Source organism: Saccopteryx bilineata, chromosome 12 (assembly GCF_036850765.1).
Source record: "Saccopteryx bilineata isolate mSacBil1 chromosome 12, mSacBil1_pri_phased_curated, whole genome shotgun sequence".
Taxonomy (NCBI): Eukaryota; Metazoa; Chordata; class Mammalia; order Chiroptera; family Emballonuridae; genus Saccopteryx; species Saccopteryx bilineata.
Window position 1 is genome coordinate 44085906 of NC_089501.1, and position 24790 is coordinate 44110695.

Genomic DNA, 24790 nt, shown 5'->3' on the forward strand with positions numbered 1-24790 from the left:
TACGGAACTCCCCTCTCTCTACCCAGCAGGAAGTTTGGCCTTTAGTCCATGTAGAAGTGATGGAAGGCCCCCCTAGGTAGTGGGGTGGAGGCTGCCCCGCTTTTGTGCTCTTCTGCCTGGCTTCCTGATTTACCCGGGGAAGCAGCGCTCTCAGCAAAACACAACCTCCTCAGTGACTGGGGCCCACCCCACCCACTGGCCCCTCTGCACGGTGAGTCCATCACTTGGTGAGTCACTGGGTTTCTTAAAGGTGTTTCCGGTGGTTCCCAGCCACTTGTAGTATGTGATGACAGCTTAGTGATGAAGAAGACATTTCCTTGGGCCAGAAGGAATGAATATTCAAATAAATAAGAGAAAGCTGTCAACATAAATGGCGTCTTCTGCTGAGTGGGAGGATTTTGAGCAACTGCTTCACTGATTTCTCTGGCTCTAGCCAGACATCTCTGGTCGCTCCAGACAGAAAAAGTTCTGCCATTTAAAAAAGCTCCCCAGAGAAGGAGCTGTCAGGTGTTCCCTGAGACCTGCGTGTAACAGTTGGGTAATTATTTTAATAGCTAATTGAATCACCCCCCACCCTTGGCAATCTTGAACTTATTTCTAATTGTTTTTCCTAGAGAGAAATGGACTAAGGATTGCTCACCTGATAAGAAAGGGTCACACCTGTTGTGCTCTATCCTCTTAGGAACCAGGTCTGCACTGGAGGCGTGGAGGGTGAGGGAGCAGGAAGCCCCAGTTCAAGCTGAGCCCTGGAGGGTGAGGGAGCAGGAAGCCCCAGCTCAGGCTCAGCCCTGGAGGGTGAGGGAGCAGGAAGCCCCAGCTCAGGCTCAGCCCTGGAGGGTGAGGGGAGCAGGGAGCCCCAGCTCAGGCTCAGCCCTGGAGGGTGAGGGGAGCAGGGAGCCCCAGCTCAGGCTCAGCCCTGGAGGGTGAGGGGAGCAGGGAGCCCCAGCTCAGGCTCAGCCCTGGAGGGTGAGGGGAGCAGGGAGCCCCAGCTCAGGCTCAGCCCTGGAGGGGGAGGGGAGCAGGAAGCCCCAGCTCAGGCTCAGCCCTGGAGGGGGAGGGGAGCAGGGAGCCCCAGCTCAGGCTCAGCCCTGGAGGGTGAGGGGAGCAGGGAGCCCCAGCTCAAGCTGAGCCCTGGAGGGTGAGGGAGCAGGGAGCCCCAGCTCAAGCTCAGCTCTGGAGGGCCGAGTCCTGGATCCAGGAACCAGGAGCTTAGAACTTCAGGAATCTGGGTAAGTGTTCTGTTTGTTGGCTGGTGCCTGTCTTCCCACTGCGGGAACACTGTATAAAGAAAGGCTGTGCGCACTTGGCTCCAGGGAAGCAGGAAGAGATGGGAGCAGGTAGCGGGGTGCTGGCTGGATTGACTTAGGGAAAGGGGGCAGAGAACAGCCTTGAGGGGCAGGGTGACAGGGCTGCTCCGTCAGAAGAGGACACGGGCTGTTCCGGCCTCCTGACCCGACAGAGATAAAAGCAGGGCGAGTGATTTGGGGTCTCAGAACCGATCCTGACATTAAGCGGTAGAACGACCCCCTTGGAGCTGATATGATCCTAGAATCCTACCGTGTCTTTAACACACTCGTAAAGTAGAGCAAAGTTCACGGCGTCCCGACCCAGCCCTGGTAAAAATCACTCCTCCTCCATAGTTTTGGCTTTTTCAGTCTTTGTATTTTTGCCTGTTCCAAAGAATGTAATTTTATTTTATTTAGTTATTTTTTTATTTATTTTTATTTACAGAGACAGAGAGAGAGTCAGAGATAGGGATAGATAGGGACAGACAGACAGGAACGGAGAGAGATGAGAAGCATCAATCATCAGTTTTTCATTGCGACACCTTAGTTGTTCATTGATTGCTTTCTCATATGTGCCTTGATGGGGGGCTACAGCAGACTGAGTAACCCGTTGCTTGAGCCAGTGACCTTAGGTCCAAGCTGGTGAGTTTTGCTCAAACCAGATGAGCCCGCGCTCATGTTTGCGACCTCAGGGTCTCGAACCCGGGTCCTCCGCATCCCAGTCTGACTCTCTGTCCACTGCACCACTACCTGGTCAGGCTTATTTTATTTTTCAATTATAGTTTACATTCAATTTTCTTTTGTATTAGTTTCAGGCGTCCAGCATAGTGGTCAGACAATGATGTACTTTACAGAGTGGGCCCCCTGATGTTTCCAGTACCCACCTGGCACCATCTATAGTTATTACAATATTCTTGACTATATTCCCTGCGCTGCACTTCACAGCCCTGTTACTGTTCTGTAACTACCGATTTGTACTTCTTACTCCTTCACCTCTTCACCCAGCCCCCAACCACCTGCTCTCCATCCTCGCTAGCAACCATGTCTCTGTTCTGTTCTCTGTATCATGAGTCTGTTTCAAAAGGCTGCAGTGCGCATATATAAATATAGGTATATAATAGAATACTCCTTGGCCATCAAAAAGAATGAAATAGTATTTGTGACAGTGTATGTAGATGGACGTGGAGGGTATTCTGCTAAGTGACAGGAATCAGAGAAAGACAAATATGATATGATTCCACTTGCATATGGAGCCTAAGGGGCAGAATAAATGCACGAGCAATATTGAAAGAGTGATATTTTATATGGAGAGAAACAAATGGCGTAAGAAGAAGAAACATTTCTTGGAGCAGGTGGACTTTAAAGGTGGAGCTTTGGAAACACACACTTTCAATGTGGAAGGCAAGCAACAACAAGTAAATAAGCACAACAAAATAGCAAAGGAGCCTGACCTGTGGTGGCGCAGTGGATAAAGTGTCGACCTGGAAATGCTGAGGTCGCCGGTTCGAAACCCTGGTCTTGCCTGGTCAAGGCACATATGGGAGTTGATGCTTCCAGCTCCTTTCCCTTCTCTCTCTCTGTCTCTCTCTCCTCTCTCTCCCTCTCTGTCTCTCTCTCCCTCTCTCTCTCCTCTCTAAAATGAATAAATAAAATAAAAGTTAAAAAAAAAGTACAATGTTTAAAAAAAATAGCAAAGGAGGAAAAAGAAGTCGTAAAGAGAGAACACAGACACACTATTCCAATATCATGTGTCTATCACAGGCAGTGACTTTGCAGTCTTCCATTTATTCAATGTGTTCAGTCAATAGCACGCCTAGGAACTGCACTGTTTGCTCTGGACGAAGCATGTGTGAATTAGGCTGTGGGACCCAGGGTCTAGCAGGGGAGCTGACTCATGGAAAGGAGGTAGATGGTGACACGTGGAAGGAGGTAGATGGTGATATGTGATATCCAGAGCCAGCGCCGTGGGGCTCAGAGAAGGCGAGGTCCCTCTCAGCTGTGACAGACAGCACGGGAAAGGCTGGGGAGAAGGAAGCCTGGAATCTAGGAGAAATGGCAGAGGAGATTCAGTCATGTTGGCCTGGAAGGAGGGAGGATGTCCTCAGTAGGGAGAGGAGAAAGGACAGAGGCACAGAACGACATAGCGTAGGACGCAGTAAGAAGAGAAAGTCGGGACTGAGAGAGTTCTATACGGGCTGGAAGAAAATTGTGTTGGAAAGAAATTCAGAGCCAGGATGCGGAGGTTCTTGAGTTCCTTTGCTTGGTGGTCAGTGGGGACTCCTCGGAAGCTCTTGGCTCATTGGTGGGAGGCTGGAAGAAGTGCCGTGCGGACCGTGGTGATGCTCTGGTGCTGGGCTGGCCACGAAAGCCCGTCTCCTCCTGCTCACGGACGACCAGGAAGCTATCTGGTGGTTATCAGCGAGCCAGGAGCCAATAACCTGCTTCAGGCTCCAGGGCGGCAGCTGCTGGGAAGAGAACTAGGAGGGAGAAGGAGGTTATAAAAGTGGAGGACATTGCTAGGCAACTCTGAGTGGTGGGAAGTGATGACCTCCGACCCCATCAACGCCTCCCCGAGGTGATTGCTCTGAATCCTGCTGGTCCTGGCTCAGGCTTCACTCTCTGACTATTTCGAAGCTGAACCACCCCCTTTTCTGGAGAGTTCACACAAAAAGCATTAATATATGATTTTTAAAAAAGCATATAATATATGATAGTGCATATATTATAAACATACAGAAATAGTCACTGTTCTAGGAGGGCGGCTTTGCATCTCCATTCACACTGTCCTTTCACGCTGTGGAATGCTGAAGAATCAAATGAAGTTACATTCAGCAAATTTCTAGGAACATCCAACCCCGGATAATCATGAGCAAATCATCTGTGTCCCTAAATGCTGTTCCTCCCTGCTAAGAGGAACAGTCCTACAGCCAAGAAATAGTATGATCTGGAAGTTGAATATCTGTGTACCTTCCCGGCCGTTCAGCATGGCATCATCACACACTCATGTTGAGGTCAAGCGGGCAACATGTGTGTTTAAAACTGTGGTCACCAGCCTGGGTCCCTGGTTGATGGCACCAGCTGAGCCCCCTGTTGGCAGCCGGCTCCAACTAGCCACGTGTAACTGTCAGTGAAATCGATGGCTTTAGCACGCGTTACCAATTCTTCATAAAAATTCCCAGAAGTCTGGTGGCATCTGGCTGCACTGTGTATCAGAGGGGGCAGATACAGCTCATCATGGTCGCTCTTCAGCATCGCTGGGTTTGGATCAGGGAGTCTGAGTTCTGGTTCTGGCTTGGTCATGAGTCAGGTATACAACTTCAAACAAGTCTCTTAATCTTTCAAATCTTCATTTATTTATTTATAAAAGTAAAGTAAGAATGTCTGATTCTTGGCACCAGCGAGTTATTGTGAGAATGAAAGGAAAATGAGCAACAATTGAGATACTTCTGTGACAGTATCACATGTCGCAAAGGCACATGGCATTAAAAAATGTAGGATGCTTTTAAAGAAACTTAGACATTGATGATTAATTTGCTCTAAAAAGTTGACTATAACGTAGATTTCTATAGAGCATATTCGTTTTGCTTTCTTTTTTTCTTTGAGATGGAACATACAAAAGTACAGATTTGGACATGTTTCCCTCCCAGATGAAAGTCCGTGTCTCCAGTATCTTCCAGAAGGCTTCATCATGACCCTTCCTGGCCAAGACCCCTCCCCCGCAGCGGCCAGCACTTCTGTTTTTACCTGTTTGTTACCTTTATATAAATAGACTCACACAGTCTGTTCTCTTTCGTGTCTGGATTCCTTCATTCTCATTATGATGGTGAGAGTCATTCTGGTTGTTTGTACCAGTACTTTGTTCTTTTGGGAAATGTTAAGTAGTATTTCTTTGGTCACACACTATTCTGCTGTTGATGGACATTTGGGCTGTTGCTGGTGTCTGCCTATTATAAGTAAGGCTGTGATAAACTTTCTCATCTTTTAATTTTGGCTTCTATTATAAAATTTCAGATGTGTTTGCTAGAAAACATTTTGACCATGATGAGTAATATGAACCCTCAACCATTTAAACAAAATCCTGCACACATCAAGGACAAGGATAATTTCAAACGGCATCTTCCTTCCTTCCTTCCTTCCTTCCTTCCTTCCTTCCTTCCTTCCTTCCTTCCTTCCTTCCTTCCTTCCTTCCTTCCTTCCTTCCTTTAGACAATTAAATTTAACAGGGTGACATTGGTCAACCAGAGTACATGGATTTAGAGAAAACATCTCCACATCATTTGGACAGTCGATTGTGCTGTATACCCATCACCCACAGTCAAATCATCCTCTGTCACCCTACATTTTGTTGATCTCTAAGCCCCTACCCTTCCCCCCTCCTTCTCCACCCTTCCCCTCCCCCTGGCAACCACTGCACTGTTATCTATGTCCGTGAGTCTCAATTTTGTGTCCCACCTATGTATGGAATCATACAGTTCTTAGCTTTTTCTGATTTACTTATTTCACTCAGTATAATGTTATCAAGGTCCATCCCTGTTGTCGTTAATGACACTATGTCCTCATTTCTTATGGCTGAGTAGTATTCCATTGTATATATGTATCACTTCTTCTTTATCCAGTCCTCTATTGAAGGGCATTTCGGCTGTTTCCATGTCTTGGCCACCATGAACAACAGCATTATTCTTGAAAGAAAATGACAACATTGTGAAGCAGAGTGTCTGACATTATTTTTCCCTTTGGTGTAGAAACCTAAGAGTCCACAGCAGTGTTTTTCATACTGCAGATTGGGAACCCCCAGTATGTTGTAAAGTAAAGAACAATATTTTTAAGAAATGCTATAGAGATAGATATATACTTGAAGCCTATGTACTTTTATTGATCAATGTCTCCCCATTAAATTTAATTTTTAAATTACAAAAAAAAAATGAAAGAGGCTATGGACTTAGAAAGTACCACAGGCTACATAAATATTGATTAGGAGCCAGTTTAATTGAACAGCCAAAGTCATTAGTAGAATAATAAAGCGTATTTCTCTTGTGTTCCTTTTGTGTTGTATTAGAGTCAAATCAGCGATAGTTATCCAGTGCTAATGCTCAGTTTGCAGAGCTAATGTAATCATGAGATGAACTTATTGAAATTATTTTCTTAGACACAGAGACTTGCCCAAGAATGATGAGTATTAGGAACTTTAGTCAGCACTTGCTGCGAACAGGAAGTACGAGCATGGGGTTTATGCTACTGTGTGTGCAGAGTGATGTCTCCTGAGACATTATCTCTCTCTATATATATATGTCTTGGCTGTTCTGATTTTTGGGTCAGTTTGTTATGTCTCTCTCCTTTGCTTCTCAGATTTCCTTCTAAATGTTGGCATTTGATAATGTTGCAGGGCCAGTTTCTCTGTGAATCCACAGTAAAACATACTGGTGGTTTCACAATTAATCCAAATTTGGGTTTGTGGCTTATGCAAATTCATGTAAATGTCAGTGTTTGTTTTTATGTGTTGTGTATATATTCAGAAGGTCTGCTAGGGAGAGAAAAGGAGGGAGGGCAGACTCCATAGTGTGAATCTTGAAAGATGGGTTTATTCATCAATGACATCATTAGGATTGTATTTTCTCTTGGTTAATGAACTATTCGTTTGGCAAATGTTGTAAGCCAGCCAGAGCTAGTGAAAAAAAATAGTAATGGAAAATCTTAAACCCTTTAGAGCTGGTAACACAAGAATTGTGTCTTAAGACTTCTGTTTCAGTGGTACATGCAGGTGTGTTCCGGGTTGTAACTACAAAGGAGAACTTGCCCCAGCCTCACCCGAGACAGGGCCCTGAGTGTGATGAAATTCACAGCCTCTTTCTGGGAAGAAATGAGCATCCAGATAAAATACCAAAGTGATTTTCTGATGGATTTAAAAGGTGTTAAGGCTTGGTCACAGAAACTGGTTATCTACTCACCCAGTTGACTGTTAGTGAGTATCAGTTGAGAATCTAGTGACCTTTATACAAAGATTTATTTATTTTCTTTTAGTACTTAGTCTGACAATAAACTGTCTTCTTTTTCTATAACATGTCCCAACCACAAAGAAATCTTTGAAAAGTCTACCTTTTTCTTTGCAGCGAGTTAAAAATAACTTTGAAACATGCTCATAAATGAGACTGATAAAAAGTTTCCTTAACACTGTGTACATTACATTTCTGTTCTATTTTGTGGAACAGAACATGGGATTAAAGAATTTCCTGGATTCGGCACCGGAGCTCTGCAGTGGTCAGAAGCAGGGCCTTAGGGACGGTCTCATCCCCAAATGACACCTTCAGGAGAGGAGACCAGGTGAAGGGCTCTCCATGGAGCGGTGCCCACACAGCGAATGAGGCAGACAGGGTTCTGTCAGGGCGTGGCCTGTGGGCTGAGCCGATCCTCTGGGTGGGAGGGCCGAGGGGCCTCAGACGGAGCTGACTGGGGTGGCTGACAGACGGAAGACGGTCTGACCGCAAGAGACTGGAGTGTGTATCTCTCCTTGCCCTGTGATATATGCTCTAGAACAGAGTGGGTGCACAATAAACACTGCTGAATGAATGAATGTGCTCTCTCTACCATGAGGGTCGGACGTGTCTCCCTCTGTCCAGAGGTCCTCTCCATGCTGTCCCAACAGACCAGGGCCCAGCCCAGGCCTGCCTGGGGATTAATCTCCCTGGTTCCTGGGTTTCTTCAGTACGTGCTTCTTTCCCAAAGAACCAGGGGCTGGAGCCTGACAGGTAGCCTTTGGCTGGGGTCCCCCAATATGTGGGTACCTGAAACCTACTTCTCGGGACTTAGTGGAAGCTGCTCTGAGTATGACCAGACGGAGGAAGGAGGAAATTAATGGAGAAAGAGAAATAAAGCATAGATGATTCTTGTAAATACCACAGAAGACGAAGGAAAAAGAGAGTGTATTTACTGTACCAGTGAACAGTGGGTCAATATCAAGTGAGCAAACTCCCGAAAATCACACAAGATACCTTACTTAAAATGCCATACAGGGTCATACGCATTCAATTGGCTTCCTGATGGCCTACATTTTGCAATCACGAATTTTAGGATATAAAATCTAAAACAAACCATGTCCCATTTCTCTTTGTTTGTTGACTCTGCTGGAGGTAATTTGACCTGGGTTACAAGAAAAACTCTCAGAATGCGCCGGGCTACACGACCTCTTCTTTCCTTTCCCGCACAGCTGAGTGATTAAAAGCAGGCCCACGGCTCTGGTTCCCTCCTTGCTAGTTTGCACTGGGCCTTAGCCTGGGTTCTGCAGACACAGAGGCTGGACAAAGGCTGTGTGTGAGATTTCACTGCGAAGAGCGATGCCAAGGAAAGACATCTCTTGGCTCTTAGCCTGGCCTTGATTTTCCGTCCCACTTGCTAGTTAAGGGGGAAACATTATTTTTGTCAAACTCCCTGAGGAGAGAAGGGAAAATTTAATTGAATGACTGTTGGGAAGCATTGTTGAAATCAGTAGGATAGTCCGCTACTTTATAACATGTAAACCATCCCCTAATGTTATAGAAGTAAGGATTTCCCACAGGCCAACGATGTTCAGTCTTGCAGGAGACGTAGAACATGTGAGATACAGTCCCCTCAAAATGCGGGCGGGAACTTGTACACATGCTTCAGTGACACAAGAGCAGAACACCAGTGCTGAGTGTGTAGGGCAGAGATGGAGGCTCTTGGAGGGACCTTACAGCATCCCGGAGAGCCAATCCTGGGAAAAAACCTAAGAAGGAAGCACCCTAGGCCTCCGTTGTATTTCACAACATGTTCAGTGTTTTTGTTAGTCTGGGGTTTTTTTTTGTATTTTTCTGAAGCTGGAAACAGGGAGAGACAGTCAGACAGACTCCCGCATGTGCCCGACCGGGATCCACCCGGCACGCCCACCAGGGGCGATGCTCTGCCCACCAGGGGGCGATGCTCTGCCCCTCCGGGGCATCGCTCTGCCGAGACCAGAGCCACTCTAGCGCCTGGGGCAGAGGCCAAGGAGCCATCCCCAGCGCCCGGGCCATCTTTGCTCCAATGGAGCCTTAGCTATGGGAGGGGAAGAGAGAGACAGAGAGTAAGGAGGGGGGTGGGGTGGAGAAGGAAACGGGCACTTCTCCTATGTGCCCTGGCCGGGAATCGAACTCGGGTCCCCCGCATGCCAGGCCGACGCTCTACCGCTGAGCCAACCGGCCAGGCCCAGTCTGGTTTTAATAAAGTACTATGGTGGGGAAATATTTTCTCTAATTGGACTTTCACTGAAACTTCATAAGGCACCTTCTCTGGTCATTCTAGTTGCTGGCCATCTTTTCTGTGATGCTGAAACATGTGTGAATGAAGAGAGAAAAATTCAATCATCTGTCTTGCTTTTTGTTTAGTTTGCATGATTAAATTTTAAAGTGTTCTTCCAAATGTTGGCAGCGTGGAGGCGGAGACATGACAAATGACAGAGATTCTCATCATGGGTTAATGAGAGCTGTAAGGAAATAATCATGTACATGTCGCCTTCTGTAAGTGTTTACTGCGTGAGCCTGAGATTAATTTTATTTTAATTAAGATCCTCACTGTGGCTTCAGTTTCTTCAATAAATGCCGGGTCAAACCCATTACTTATTTCATAGCTGTGAATGATTCCATTTTTGGTTAGTATTGCATATTTATTCCAGAGGTCAGACTTTTCTTTTTTTATGTAAGAGGAATTTTTCCTTCTGTTTTATGTTTAGGATATTTAATATGTTGGTTGTGTCAAAAACTGAACAGAAATAACTTTTATGATCACTGCTTCTTAGGTTGCATGGACTCATGTGCCTTAGAGTAAAAGTAGCCAACATCTAACAAAAAGAAGTTATTCTTAAGACAAACCTTAGATGAGTCTTTCAGTTGCATCAAAGTCAGCACACCCATTATGGACTAGATTGTGCCCTCTCCCCAAATCCCTGTGTTGAAGCCCTAATCCTCAGTACCTAAGAATACGACTGTCTTTGGAAACAAGGCTTTTAGAGAGGTGATTCAGTTAAAATGAGGCTATTAGACTGGGCCCTAATTCAATCTGACTAGTGTCCTTGTAAGAAGAGGACATTTGGACACTCAAAAACCACCAGGGACGAGCACAAGACAGCCACCTGCAAGCCAGGGAGAAAGGATTCTGGGGAAGCCACACCTGCTGACACCTTGATCTGGGACTTCTAACCCCCATAATTATGAGAAAATATATATCTGTTGTTTAAGCTGTCCTGTCTATGTTATCTTCTTATGGAAGCCTTTAATACAACATCCCAAACCGAATTTACTTATTTCCTTATCTAAATCATTCATTCTGTGCCAGAGGCATTGACTGCTCACTGAGTAGCCATGTAACCTGTGGTTACATGTAGTAGCTCCTGGTCTGTGGGTGACAGCAGTCATGTTCCCTGTCACCGTTTCAGTGGCAGAGCTCCCAGATGGCAGGTTTTCCATCCGGTCCCTGGGAGTCGGAGTGGGGTAAACCTCCCCCCAGCCAGTATAGGGTGTGTCTCCCGCTGAGAAAGAACTCATTACTGTGTTAATGCTGGGATTTGGGAGACTCATTTGTGTCTTCAGCTTCCCTTTGTCTATCCTGACCAGCACGGTCTCCTTCTGGTTCCCCTGGGAGTGCAAACTTAGCGGTGTATCTGGACCCCTCTCACTCATAGTCTGACTGGTCACTAGTCCTTAGCATTCTCCCTTCCACCATTCCTCAGACACGCCCTTATTTTCCACTCACAGAGCTGCCATGGCTGTCTCCCTGAAGAAATGATGGTGACAATGATGATGATGGGACACTCTCCCAGGCCCTGTTCTTCGTTCTTATAGAAAGCCACTTAATCTCATCACCTGTGAAGGAAGTGCTATTATCCTCTCCTTTTTCAGATGAAGAAGTATAGGGGCAGAGGGTTTAAGTAACTTGTTCAAGTTCACGCAGACCTGGGATTTGAACCTTGTCAACATGGTTTCTATTGTTTCATATAAATTCATGGTAGTAATGGTCCTTCGAGTTCTATTCTCAGTGCATCTCTTGGTCTCTTCTGCCATCAAGGACAATCCTCCACCTCTGATCACTTCCAAGCTTTCACTCTGGTTACAATCTAGATTGTTTCATTTTTCTAATCAAATCCTGCATTTGCCAACCTGTTTCATTGTCTACGCTTTTCCATTAAAATTGCTCTATTTCCCATTGCCTCTCCCCCTTGGCCCTGTGTATCAACATTCTGTGCATCCTGCAGAGCCCCACTCATAGACACCTCTTCTGGGAAGGCTTCCTGGGTCATCTGCATTCAGCACTCTCAGAATCCCCTGCCTGCATTTCCCTGTGGGCACTCATGACTGACTTATTTGTGGATGCGTCTTGCTCTCCCTAAGACGGTTATAAGCTTCCCAAGCACTAAGGCCACATTTCTTTTGTTTTTAGATCACTTCTCTGAGTAACGGGCATTGCACAAAATCTTTGGATGACAGATGTTGATTGCAATGAATTGAAAGAAAAGTTTCCTCAACTGTCTTGATATTTGACAGACGATAACATGGCTCGCCCTTCTTGCTTCAGCCACCATTGCTTAAAACTCCCAGTCACATTGTGTGAAAGTGACTTTGTTACATCAGAACGTGTTTTTCTTCCTTCCTCTGTCGGCTGTCGCTTCTCTGAGTTTGATGCTATCACACCTCGTCTGTTTTGTGTTAGCAAATTGCTTCTTTGGTCTTTATATTAGAACAGAATTTCACTGGATTTCAATTATTTCTTAGCTTTGAGTTATTGATTAAGTGAAGTCTTTTATCCCGGCGGTGCTTTCTAGCGAGTCATAGCATATGTTCCAGTGAGTTGAAAGAGGAACGTGTTCCTGCCTCTCCTTCTTCCCCCCAAGTCTCACCTTGGAGCATTTCATGAAGCTTTAGTCCTTTTCTCTCAGGGGGAAGCCGGAGGAGAAAGGGAAGTGCCGTTTGGTCACATGCTGTAAGCATTTCTTGTTCAAATGCAGGATGGATTTGACACTTGGACACAATTGGATTCTCTGAGGATTTCAGTTGATCATTTTCCCCAAGAATGCATTGCTGTTAAATGTGTTCTTACACGTGCATTTTTCATGGTGTGGCAGCCGTCCTCCGACATGGCCTCCAGCGAGCCCCGCCTCCTGGTGCTCACGTTACGGTGGTGTTCCCTCCACACTAACCAGGGGAGCAACCCAGTGTGAACAGTAGGGCATTGCAGAAGTGACAGGGTGTGACTTCCAAGACTAGGTTTAAAAGACATTGTGGCTTCCGCCTTGCTCTGTTTGGATCAGTGGCTCTGGGGAAAGCCAGCCTCAGGTTGGGAGGAGCTGCAGCAATCCTGTGAAGACGTCCATGTGCTCCTGCCAACAGCCAGCACCAGCTGGACAGCCCCATGAGCGCACCATCTTGGAAGTAGATCCTCCAGTCCCAGCCAAGCCTCAGATCATTGGAGCTCTGGCTTTAATTCATGAGACACTGGAGCTGGATCAGCCCAGCCAAGCTGCTCCCCAACTCCCGACCTGCAGAATTGGTGTGAGATGACCAATGTGTATATTGCTTGTAAGCAGCGAAGTTTGGAGGTAGTTGGCTATGCTGTGACAGACACATCACGGGTGAACACGGCATATGAAGTTTGATTCTACTGGCTTATTTTCTATGAATCCATAGTCATGCGTTTTCAGTTCTAACCATATTTGGGGCAGCACATAGAGCACAACTCTTTATATGGTAGAAGTACAAATCCATGGCACACAACCAGGACGGTCAGATGCTCCGCGCGGAGAGAGTGCCTCAGTGTCTTGCATCAGTTGGGCCCGAATCCCTGCAACTGCCCCAGACATGCTCCCCTTTCCTGCTCGACCAAGACTCCTGTTGCTCCCTGCTCTCAGCACCCTCACCTGTCTCACTGGGCACTGTTACTGCCATCAGGACTCGGGCACCCGGCAGCCCCAGGTCAACCCGGACCTCCACGCCCCTTACATCTGTGCCATCATGCCCTGCTGCTCTGATGGGGGTGCTGGGACCTCGAAGACCTTTGTGAAACATCTTCTTTGTCAGTCTCGGAAGGAGAGACCAGATGCTGAGAAACTAGTAAAAGTGAAAACGCACCAGAGAGGCCACATCTTATTTTGGGCAACGGAAAGAAAGGGCTGAAACAGTGAGGTCTGCATTTCACTGGGGTGGGGAGGGGGAGGAGCACGAGTCACTCATCACTTCTACAGAACAAGCCAGCTCTCAGAGGTGACCCCACGTGATGGCCCTCCGAAACCTGAATGAGCAGGTGAAACCACCACAGCTAACTTGCTCAGGACGGGGCCTCAGATTCTGACGCTGCAGAGCCTCTCTGACGAGTCCACCTGGGACAGCCACACCTGTCAGGCCCCGGGCTGCTTCCCTCTGGCCTTGAGAACGGGGGCCTTGCTCACTGCTGTCCCTGTCAGAAGGGGCCTCTGGCCGCCTGGGGAAGTCTGTGACACATTTCCCCACTCCTCCCCTCCCCCTCCCTCTCCCCTCCGCCTTCTCTACGTTTGTACACACTGGCACAATGATAAAATCAGCCCTTACCATTCTAAATAGTACATTTAAGGCACTTGGTTAATCACTTGAAAATCTACATTGCTTAATAGGCAAGGAGTAAGGAAAACATTGTGTAAAATTCTGTAAGAATTAATTTTATTACTTGAGAAAAATAAAAAGAAATGAGACAAACTTTTTGTGTATACATTTCCTATAAAATGTTTAAGAACAGAAGTCCTTCCTAACTTAAATATTTGCCATGGATTGGTACGTTTTAGAGAGAAGTGAAAGTTAAAATCTGCATGGTTAGTGTAGCCAGTGTTCAGAACCATACTGGGTGATTTAGGCAGGAAAATAGACTTCATCTACTTTGATTCAATCTGCAAGATGCCGTAGCTGCCAAATATGCACTTGGCTCCGCATTGCACGGGCAGATTTGAAAGCTACTGACATTAATTCCTGTTATCAGGACACATGCCGCACCTGCCACTGCCCCCGCAGGTCACTCCGGGTGTCCATCCACCGCTGCGCATGTCCTGTGGACAGGCCAGACTTGGCCAAGTGTGCACTGACAGTGGCCTTCGGTGGCATGAAGCCATCCTGGAAATTTATCTGAGCCCGAGGGTCTAAGGAATGACAGATGGTTCTGCTCCTTCCAGGCCCCCTGGGAGCTCCGCCTACCCTGAGGATCACAGTGAAGTGCAGGCCCGCCTGTGGGCGGAGTCAGCTGTCCGCCCCTCCGCCCCTGCCCTGTCTCCCTGGTTCCCCGGGGCTGGTCCACGGCACTGGCTCCAGGTGGCACCGCTCAGTTCCGGGAAGGAATGGCGTCTGACTGCCTCTTCCTATTCCCGATGTCGATCAGGTGCTTTACAAAGTTGTCCCTCACCCAGCGCCCACTCCAACAAGAGCTACTGTGTTATTGAAACGGCTGTGGGCACTTCCTGGGAACGGGTAATTCTTCAAACAGAAACGCACAGTGAGAAGTATGAACAAATTCTACAAGTGTTTGCTGCCCTCGGAGCTGCCAGGGGAAGAGAGTACTTTGCGCTTCTTGCCCTCGGAGAGACACGCTGGCGGGTGCCCAGCTGGCCAACTCCCGGTCACAGTCACGAGTCATGTCCCTGCGGCTCTGCAGGGAACGTCTGGAAGGGAACACTGTTCTCAGGAGCACGCTGCATCCACCAGGACCGAGAAAGGCCGCTCTTGTGACCAGTTCTCCGAGGCGGCCTAGACTCCAAGGGGCAGCCTTGGGGAGCACTCTGAAGGGGGTGGGCGTGTCCTGGTGGTCTCTCCCTGAATCCTCTCTCCTCCGCACGTCCTTGCGGGTTTTCTGACCCAGTACTCTCACCACGCCTCGTCCCTGGCCATTTCCTTCTCTCCATGGACCGCAACTAGCCAAGCCAACTGGCTACATTCAGGGCCCACTTCCCTCCATCTAGAACCCCCCATGCTTCACCTTCTCCCCACCCCTCCTGACCTGTAATCCGAGAAGATTCTCCCCACCCATGGGACAAGCAAGAGACCCCAGCACCCCTGGCTTTCTCTGCTTTTGAGGGTGCACAGGCATGTCCCAGGATGCTCCATGCGCACCTGTAAAGTCACACCCAGCCTGCCCATGGGGGAGAGGCGCAGCCTTAAGGAGGGACCTCACTGTGGGTGGGCTTGGGTGCCATCTCTAGGGGCGGGGCACGTCCTGCAGAAGTAACCCTCCAATGGGACCAAGCTGGTCAACTACAGCTCACAAGGAAATAGGGCTCATGGGCATCTCTTGTTTTGCTTGCATGGTTTTCTTAAATTTTTATTTAGTTGACAACGTTCTAAAGTGAGGAGATTTCAAAGTTAAAATATCTGTATTTCTGGATTCTCTTGAAAACCTGAAGAGGTGGCCCTGTGGGGACTGAGCAGTTGTCGGCAGCTGGAAGGAAGTCCCTGTGTTTGAATGCAGATGGGTCTCTTGTACTCCCCTCCTTGGGGGTCCCCGAGGGCCACAGGCTCGGGTAGGCCCTGCTGGTGGCAGTGAGGTGCTACCAGGCCCCTGGGTGACTGGTGCCTGGTGTGATTTTGGAGGAAGTCCAAGCTGAGATTCTTTGCTCGGAGCCTGCACGCCTGGAAATAAAAGAAAGTGACAAAAATGAAGCTGCACCTGAATAAACATGGTTGCACAATGAAGTCGATGTCAACACTTCCAGCCACCTCAGAGGCTGTGTGACTCAGGAAGTTCCTTGGAGGTCAGAGGTCGAGGAAAGTTAGTTCTGGGGCCCCTGGGGGTGGGGCACAGGGCCAGCCTCTGGCGGTAGCTCGTGACAGTGCTGTCACTGGGCTCCTGTGCTTGGGAAGGGCCCCCTGCTCGGTTTAATGCTCTGCTGACACTCTCTTGAGATTACTGATCATCTCTGAACAAGGGTCCCACCATTCCATTTTGCACTGTGCGCCCTCCGCAAATTAGGTGACCAGTCCCGGCAGAGTTCACCCAAAGCAGGGCTCCTACCTCTCCAAGGGGACCTTTTTGAGATGAGAGCTTTAGAGAGATGTAAAAGGTTGACCGACGCCCTGCGTGTCTGGGGTATGAGCAGAGAGCCATTTCCGGTGACCCTGAGCCACCTGGGGCAATTAGAGAGTCTGGTCCCTGGACGATGCAGTCCCTGGGAGGGGGTGGGGCAGCTTTACATATTGTTCAATGACCAGAAAGCTACTGCTGCCTCAAGGAGGCTGAGGTTAACATTTCTGCCCTAAGAAATTTAGCAGACGGTTCGGTGGACGGACCAGGGCCAGCGAGGACCACACGCAGAGTAACCGCGGTCTGAAGGTCAGATGCATCACAGGCCTTGTGCTCTGGACAGTTCCAGAGGGTGATCTACTCAGGGTTGCTACTCACCTTCCGAAGGAATATAGTACAGATGTCAGACTACCACAGCATCAGCTCAACCAATCCCATCCAGGGAGCTGGGTGTTGCTGCAGGCCTGCCCCCAGGGGCATCAGACCCGGCAGGTACTCGAGGCCCCCGCTGGGTTCCATGAAGCCCTTCTTCTTGCCCCGCTTGCCCCGTGGCCAGACAGCCAGGCTGCACTAGGCTCCCCAGGCCCGAGTCAGGCCCTAGCCCCCCATGTTCCCAAGCGCTACTGTTGAAGCCCACCCCCTCCCTCAGGGCTCTGAGTCAGGGGCCAAACACCTTTAACCTGCCCCCCCAGGTGGGGGAAGGAGGCTCTCAGCAGCGACCCCCCAGGTGGGTGAAGGAGGCTCTCAGCAGTGACCCCCCCAGGTGGGTGAAGGAGGCTTTCAGCAGCGACCCCCCCAGGTGGGTGAAGGAGGCTCTCAGCTACGACCCCCCCCCCAGGTGGGTGAAGGAGGCTCTCAGCAGCGACCCCCCAGGTGGGTGAAGGAGGCTCTCAGCTACGACCGCCCCCCAGGTGGGTGAAGGAGGCTCTCAGCTACGACCCCCCCCCAGGTGGGTGAAGGAGGCTCTCAGCTACGACCTCCCCCCAGGTGGGTGAAGGAGTCTCTCAGCAGCGACCCCCCCAGGTGGGGGAAGGAGGCTCTCAGCTACGACCCCCCCCAGGTGGGTGAAGGAGGCTCTCAGCAGCGACCCCCCAGGTGGGGAGAAGGAGGCTCTCAGCAGCGACCCCCCCAGGTGGGGAGCAGGGGACTCTCAGCAATGACCCCCCCTAGGTGGGGAGAAGGAGGCTCTCAGCAGTGACCCCCCCCAGGTGGGGAGAAGGAGGCTCTCAGCAGCGACCCCCCCAGGTGGGTGTAGGAGGCTGTCAGCAGCGACCCCCCCCAGGGTGGGTGAAGGGGACTCTCAGCAGTGACCCCCCCAGGTGGGTGTAGGAGGCTGTCAGCAGTGACCCCCCCAGGTGGGTGTAGGAGGCTCTCAGCAGTGACCCCCCCAGGTGGGTGTAGGAGGCTCTCAGCAGTGACCCCCCCAGGTGGGTGAAGGGGACTCTCAGCAGTGACCCCCCCAGGTGGGGAGGAGGCTCTCAGCAGCGACCCCCCCAGGTGGGTGTAGGAGGCTGTCAGCAGCGCCCCCCCAGGTGGGTGTAGGAGGCTGTCAGCAGTGACCCCCCCAGGGTGGGTGAAGGGGACTCTCAGCAGCGACCCCCCCAGGTGGGTGTAGGAGGCTGTCAGCAGTGACCCCCCCAGGTGGGTGTAGGAGGCTGTCAGCAGTGACCCCCCCAGGTGGGTGTAGGAGGCTGTCAGCAGTGACCCCCCCAGGTGGGTGAAGGGGACTCTCAGCAGTGCCTCCCCAGGTGGGTGAAGGAGGCTCTCAGCAGTGACCCCCCCAGGTGGGTGAAGGAGGCTCTCAGCAGCGACCCCCCCAGGTGGGGAGCAGGGGACTCTCAGCAGTGACCCCCCCAGGTGGGGAGAAGGAGGCTCTCAGCAGTGACCCCCCCCAGGTGGGGAGAAGGAGGCTCTCAGCAGCGACCCCCCCAGGTGGGGAGAAGGAGGCTCTCAGCAGCGACCCCCCCAGGGTGGGTGTAGGAGGCTGTCAGCAGTGACCCCCCCCAGGTGGGTGAAGGGGACTCTCAGCAGCGCCCCCCCAGGTGGGTGAAGGAGGCTCTCAGCAGTGACCCCCCCAGGTGGGTGAAGGAGGCTCTCAGCAGCGACCCCCCCCCCAGCTCCTCTCTACCCTTAACGTGAGAGAGGGTGTGGAACTTGCAGGAGCCTTTCCCTACTTCTCTGCAGTCCAGCACGGTGCTCTTACACCTTGGCATGTGGCATCTGTTGTTGTTTGGGGGTCTCAGTGAAATGTGACTGATTCCTTTACAGCGGGTTTACTCTGTGCCCGGCCCCGTGTTCATCCCTTCATATAGTCTCAGCGGGTGATCTCACTTCTCCCCACGACACCTCTGTGAGGTAGGGACTGCATTTTCCCGAGGTCAGGAAATGTGACATCTGCCAGGATCAACCAGCTACGGAATGACAGAACCCAGATCAAACCCGGGTCTCTCTGCCTCCAGGGCCTAATAGGGATTACTGCAATCGTTAAGACTTTTGTCAGTTTTTAGTTTAGTTGTCCAGAAAAGCCCTAAAAACAGAGCTTTAAAGTACTAACTAAAATCTCCCTATAGCTTACATTGTTTAGAATGAAACATCCTGACTGAGAAGAAGAGATAAGGTTCAGGGTGTATCCATAACTTTATAGCTTGTTATATGGCAGAGGCTGCTATGGGATCATCAAAACCTTGTTCTCCTTTCTCCCTGAGCTCATAGCTAAACTCTATTTCCCAGGTGCTCTTGCAATTAGGAGTGGCCCACGTGACTGGGTCCTGCCCAATAGAATGTGCTGTGTGCTGGTTTCTGGCCCCACCTCTGAAAATCTACTCCATGCTGTCTTCCAGGCTTTCCCTCTCCTGAAGGCTTGAGTCCATCCCCTAAGACTGTCATGAGGTGAAGAGAGCAGAGTTTCATGAGTCTGGGTGTCTTTTTATGTGACTGCACGGAGCAGGGCTGCTGCGGGGGAGGCTGTTCATCCTTCCAGAATTCATCTCTGTGAGAGCAAGAAATACACTCTGTAGTGTGGCGGCCGTTGCATATTTTTTGGGTCTTCGCCACAGCAGTTAGCTATTCTAATGAGCACACACTGTGTTGCTGATACAGAAGCAGGTGCATGAGCAGAGCGTGTGGCTCATGGGCCAGATGGAGATAAACGCCGCATAAAATCCATGCGTGGCGTTACTTCCCAGAAGAATAAATGCGAGGATTGAAGTTGTTTTCTGAGTAAAGTATCATTTAATGCCAATATAGAGGCAACTAGCTAGCTACAGCCTGGGAAGGGTCTGGGGGCAGTTTGAGGAGTTCGTAAATAAACATGATGCCTGGATGTGATCTTGACCACATCAGGAAAATAATTCCCATTAACAGAACTCCCTCCATCCCATTCTAATTTCTCTCATGCACTCAGAAAACTTACTAATGCCTCCAGGAGGTTTGGCAGAAGGAAGCCACCGGTCTTGATCCTTTGAATAGAATTGTCACTGCTTTCCCCTTGCTGGTCTGTTTACAAATTTTCCTTTCAATTCTGGCATTTCTAACCATGTCTAGGGGATACGTGACATCTGGAAAGACAGTTATTTAAACAGAAAAACTAGCTTTTTAAATAAACAATTACTTGCAAACACTAAATTTCCCCCTTAGGAAGACAAGCCACAACTCTAGGCCTTTCCAATCACAGTGATTTGTACCCTGTTTGTGGGGTGTTCCATTTGAAAGGATTCCTTGTAGCTGCCTGACTGGAGGAGAGAATGGGGTAAGTGAGAACTGAGTCTGGAGGAGGCTGTGGATGTCAGAGTCTCGGGTTTGGGGAATGTGAGAGGGCCGTGCCCAGGAAGAGCTTGGCCCCTGGGGACTTATGGAAATGGCCAGATGTGCGTGCCAAGGATTTGAGCCCTGGGAGGTGCCTCCAGCAGGGCTGGCACAAGCTGTCACTCTGTCTGGGTTCATGGCCGGCACTCAGTGGGCACTTCATAAACACCTGCTGGAGAAACACCTCCTGACCACAGGCTGCACAGGGAAGGGGGCTCCCCTGGCTGGCTCTGCCCCGACCAGCTGTGTGATGAGGGCAAGTTCCTTAACCTCTCTGTACTTCCGCTGCCTCACCTGCAGAGTGATGAGTGAGGACTGCACACTTAGTGGATGTAAAAGAAGCAATCACGACAGCAGCCGGCATTTAGTCGGGTTAGGCACTGTTGTTATTATACCCTCCTTGAATATTACTTTTAGGACAGTTAAGTATTTCTTGACATTTCTTTCATAATAAGCCGAGTTAGAGAGTATAGAAGAGTGACAGCTTATCAACATGATATTTTTATGTCCAAATAGCATTTGGTATTTAACTATCCTTATATTTTAGAAAATTAACATATTTAGCCATGTATTTATTCATTAAATCTACTGCTTGCCAAATACCACACTAAGCACTAAGGATGCCAAGGTAATACAGTGAGCCAAATAATTTTTGTTTTTTTCTGAGATTTTATATTCTAAACCCTGTTGGTTAAAACTAATTTTTTTCAGCTTCTAAATTTTTTGAAATCACTGATTTTATGTCTTACAAATGTAAATTTTCATAAGCTGGTGCTCTCTTGTAGGATCCTTATCTAACCTCTTGGCCTATCACTGGGTCCAGTCTCTATTAATTAAAAGTATCAACTGACAGTGCGTTTATATAAGAGTTAATAGTTTCTCCGTTTTAAAAAGATTAGATATATTTGAAAAACTCATTTGAAAGAGATCACTTCTAATTCTGTGTTGTTTTTGTATTTATTTACTCCCCCCCTCCATAAAGTGAAAACAGAAAACAGTTCAGCATGGCAGGAGAGTGGGTGAGAGTAGGAGCCGCCACCTGGACTGTGAGCATGGGGCTTTGAGCCCTGAGGGTGTCCCCAGCAGGGCTGGCAGTGGGTGGCATGAGCTGTGGCTCTGTCCCCTGAGTGCATGGCAGGCAACACTAGTGGCCGATGGCATTCTTCCCTGCAGAGCGTGGCCCCTGCCTCACAGCCCCCCCACCCCCCCAGCAGAGGCCGAGTGCCCCCTTCCCCGGGAAGCAGCGTGAGCCTCCGTGAGAGATGAAATGAATGTTCCACCCAAGTCTGCGAGTCTGCAGGAGTCTATCGTTAGCTGCCAGGCGCACACCTCCCCTCAAAGGCTCTGCGTCTGTTCTCAGTGTTGGAGTAACCAAGCGCTGCAAACTGGGCGGCTGGAAACAGCAGAGACTTACTCTCTCCCAGTTCTGGAGTCTTGAAGAGGAAGATGGAGATGTGGGCGGGGCCACGCTCTCTCTGAAGACTCTGGGGGAGGAGAGGATCCTTCCTTGCCTCTTGCAGCTTCTGGCGCTCCTGGTGGTCCTGGATCGTGGACGCATCCCATGGCTTGTAGACACTTCACTCCAATCTTCATCTCCATGATAACAAGCATTCTCTCTTTCCCTCCTACAAGGTCACCAGTCACCTTGGGTTTAAGGCCCACCTTACTTCTGTGTGACCTTAGCTTAACTAGTTCCATCTGCAGTGCTTCTGTTTCCTAACAAAGTCACATTCTGAGATTCCAGAAGGACATAAATTTGAGGCAGAGGAGGTGGAGACACTATTCAACCTAATACAGTCCTTTTGCCGTCTGTCACCATCACACAGCTGGTTTATCCCAGTCAACAGTGGCCTCCTTGGTCCCCGGGGGTGAGAGGGAGGGGTAGGGACAGACTGGAGGGGGAAGGCCTGTGAGAAGGTCTGCCAGCAAAGGTGTGTGATGGGGGACAGAGCACGTGGCATATGCACCTGGGGGAGGACAGGACCTGCGAATTAGGAAGAGAGACACATATTACCCACGCACAGCGTGGCTCCAGCCTGGAACCAGCCCAGACTGCTGCGTTCTGGATTAGCAACTGCAGATGGCCCCGCCCACCGCCCCGCCTGTGGGGTCTGGCTGGCCCCCTTCCCACCGGGCTGATTTTACAGCTCTGTAGGTAAACTGGATTCTTACATTTCTCGGTTCACTAGAAGCATCATTTACTAACATTTTTATTTTTTCTGAAACGATGGCCGCAATGCAGTTGTCCTGTGATAAGTACAGTGACAGTTTGGGAGGGGCCTCGAGACTCATCTTCATTCATTATGCCCTGCTGCGTTTGGGGGCTTCTCCGTGCAGAAGCTCTTTCTGAGGGGTCAGACAGCCTAAGGGCATCTGTGGAATTTTTAATAATTTTCTCTCTGTGGGTTGGGCAGTGGGGGCAGAGGAGGTTAATATCATTTATTACTTATTCTACAGCTTATTGCTTTCCTGTCTACGCCGGGGACATTACCTTGCTCACTGCCCGGTTCCTTTCCTGGGCTGTAGCGTTATTGCTCTACCACCACACACGATGTTACAATTTGATCTGCTTTTCAAACATTATGTATACAGCGTAATGAAATAGGTTTCTCTGTTATCTGAAATAGCAAAGCTAGAAAGAATCCCATTCTCTACTTTTTCAACGAATTATAATTCCTGGGATCAACATAATTCTCTATACAGGGTTCTGGCCATATTCTTAAGGCTTTTTCATTTTCTAGCTAGATAACTCAATTTCTCAGTGGTATGAAAGATTTGCTTATTCGTACAACCATATCACTATATCTGATTCCTTCATTATTCTATAAATAAGGTGCTTTTGTCTGTTCATAAAGACCCGCTCTTTTTATACACTGCTCACAAAAATTAGGGGATATTTCAAAAATGAATGTGAAGAGATAACATATCCCCTAATTTTTGTGAGCAGTGTATTTCAGAAACAGTTGCCACCTTGCTCCACGAGTTTCAAATTGTACAGTGAAATTCACACTGTGGCTGAACGGTGCATTTCTATAGAAATCGACATATTTGATTAAGCACTTATGGAGGCGTTGATGGTGGTGGTTCGTGGTTTCTGTGGAGCACAGCCACAGAGGAGGGAGGAGTCCAGAGTGGGGAAGGATGGAAGAGTGCCAAGCAGGGAGGGCAGGGTGTGGGGAGTCCGATTGTCATAGTAAGACTGTCCCTGAGTGCCCTGGGCCAGTGGTCCTCACCCTGTTCTGCACGGTGGAAACACGTGGGCATTTCAATTCACACCTGACGCCCAGTCCTGGCCCCTGAGACTTGACTTAGCCGGTGTAGGCTGGGCCCAGCATGGAGTGTGCATCCCATTTATAATTGAAAATTGATTTTAGTGCTCTCAGTTCTCAAAGCAGAGAAGGGGAAAGGAAAAAACTGCCCTTATCAGGAAAACAAAACTTGCAAGCTTTGCATGTCAGGACAATGCTCTCACCCAGTGGTCCCCAACCGTTTTTGGGCCACGGACCAGTTTAATGTCAGAAAATATTTTCACAGACCGGCCTTTAGGGTGGGACGGATAAATGTATCATATGACTGAGACAAGCGTCAAGAGTGAGTCTTAGACGGATTAACAGAGGGAAACTGGTCATTTTAAAAAATAAAACATCGTTCAGACTTAAATATAAATAAAACAGAAATAATGTAAGTTATTTATTCTTTCTTTGCAGACCGGTACCAAATGGCCCACAGACCGACACCGGTCCGCGGCCCGGGGGTTGGGGACCACTGCTCTAACCCACTGAGCTATCAAGGGCTAATACAGGAACATATAGATGTATCTGTTTCTCTCTCCCTTCCTCTCTCTAAAATCAATAGCGAAAATTTAAAAATAAAATAAGATAAAACTTGACCGCTCCCAATTTGAAACTAGACCAGCAGTCTCTTCCAAGAGGACTAGCAGCCCTCTGAGGCCAGCTGTCCCTGAGGCTCTGTCACAGTGAGCCCGGCCTCCACCCAGTCAGCTGTCCCTGAGGCTCTGTCACAGTGAGCCCGGCCTCCACCCAGTCAGCTGTCCCTGAGGCTCTGTCACAGTGAGCCCGGCCTCCACCAAGCCAAGATAGATGAAGGAAAAGGAGATGCTTTGTGTCTGTAACCCATGACCTGCCCTAAACACACAGCGCTGTCCAAATGACCCCGCACAGAACTGAGAGACGGCTGGGACACTCAGGTAAGATTTTACTAAGGGCCAGGCCAGCAGACACAAATACGACCCCAGCTTCACTGCCCATGAAACCTCATGGTGGAAGTAAGGGTCACTTAGCTTCTTGGAGTTTGGTTTCCTTATCTTTCAAACATAATCGTCAACCTTGCATGTAGGTTATTGGGCAGGATTGTGGGAAAATTCTAATGAGAGCATTTATACCAGAGTCCTGACACATAACAGCTATCAGTGATGGGCAGCTTTTGGTATTACTGGACCCAAAGTATCATAAACCTGGGTCATCTGCTCCAGACCAGACTAGCTCAGGACCTGCCGACCGTAGCTATGGGTCCCCGTCCCTGTGAAGGACACCTACACACATAGTCAGGTCTAGACTTCTGCTCAGACTCTAATGAGGATGAAGAAAACTGGCTTCTCCCGCCTCCCCTGGCAGTGTGTGAGGAGTCTGGTCTCTAGAGGGACTCCTAATTCTCCTGATAATAGACAC

At 49.2% G+C, this 24790-nt stretch overlaps 1 long non-coding RNA gene across 1 annotated transcript in view; it reads left to right on the forward strand.

The window, feature by feature from the left end:
- The first annotated feature begins 984 nt into the window (after positions 1-984).
- Positions 985-24790, forward strand: part of LOC136316115 (uncharacterized) — a 31513-nt gene continuing 7707 nt past the window's right edge. Inside the window, exons 1-2 of the long non-coding RNA XR_010727651.1 lie at positions 985-1031; positions 1081-1229. This is a non-coding gene — a long non-coding RNA (uncharacterized lncRNA). The remainder of the gene's footprint in view (positions 1032-1080; positions 1230-24790) is intronic.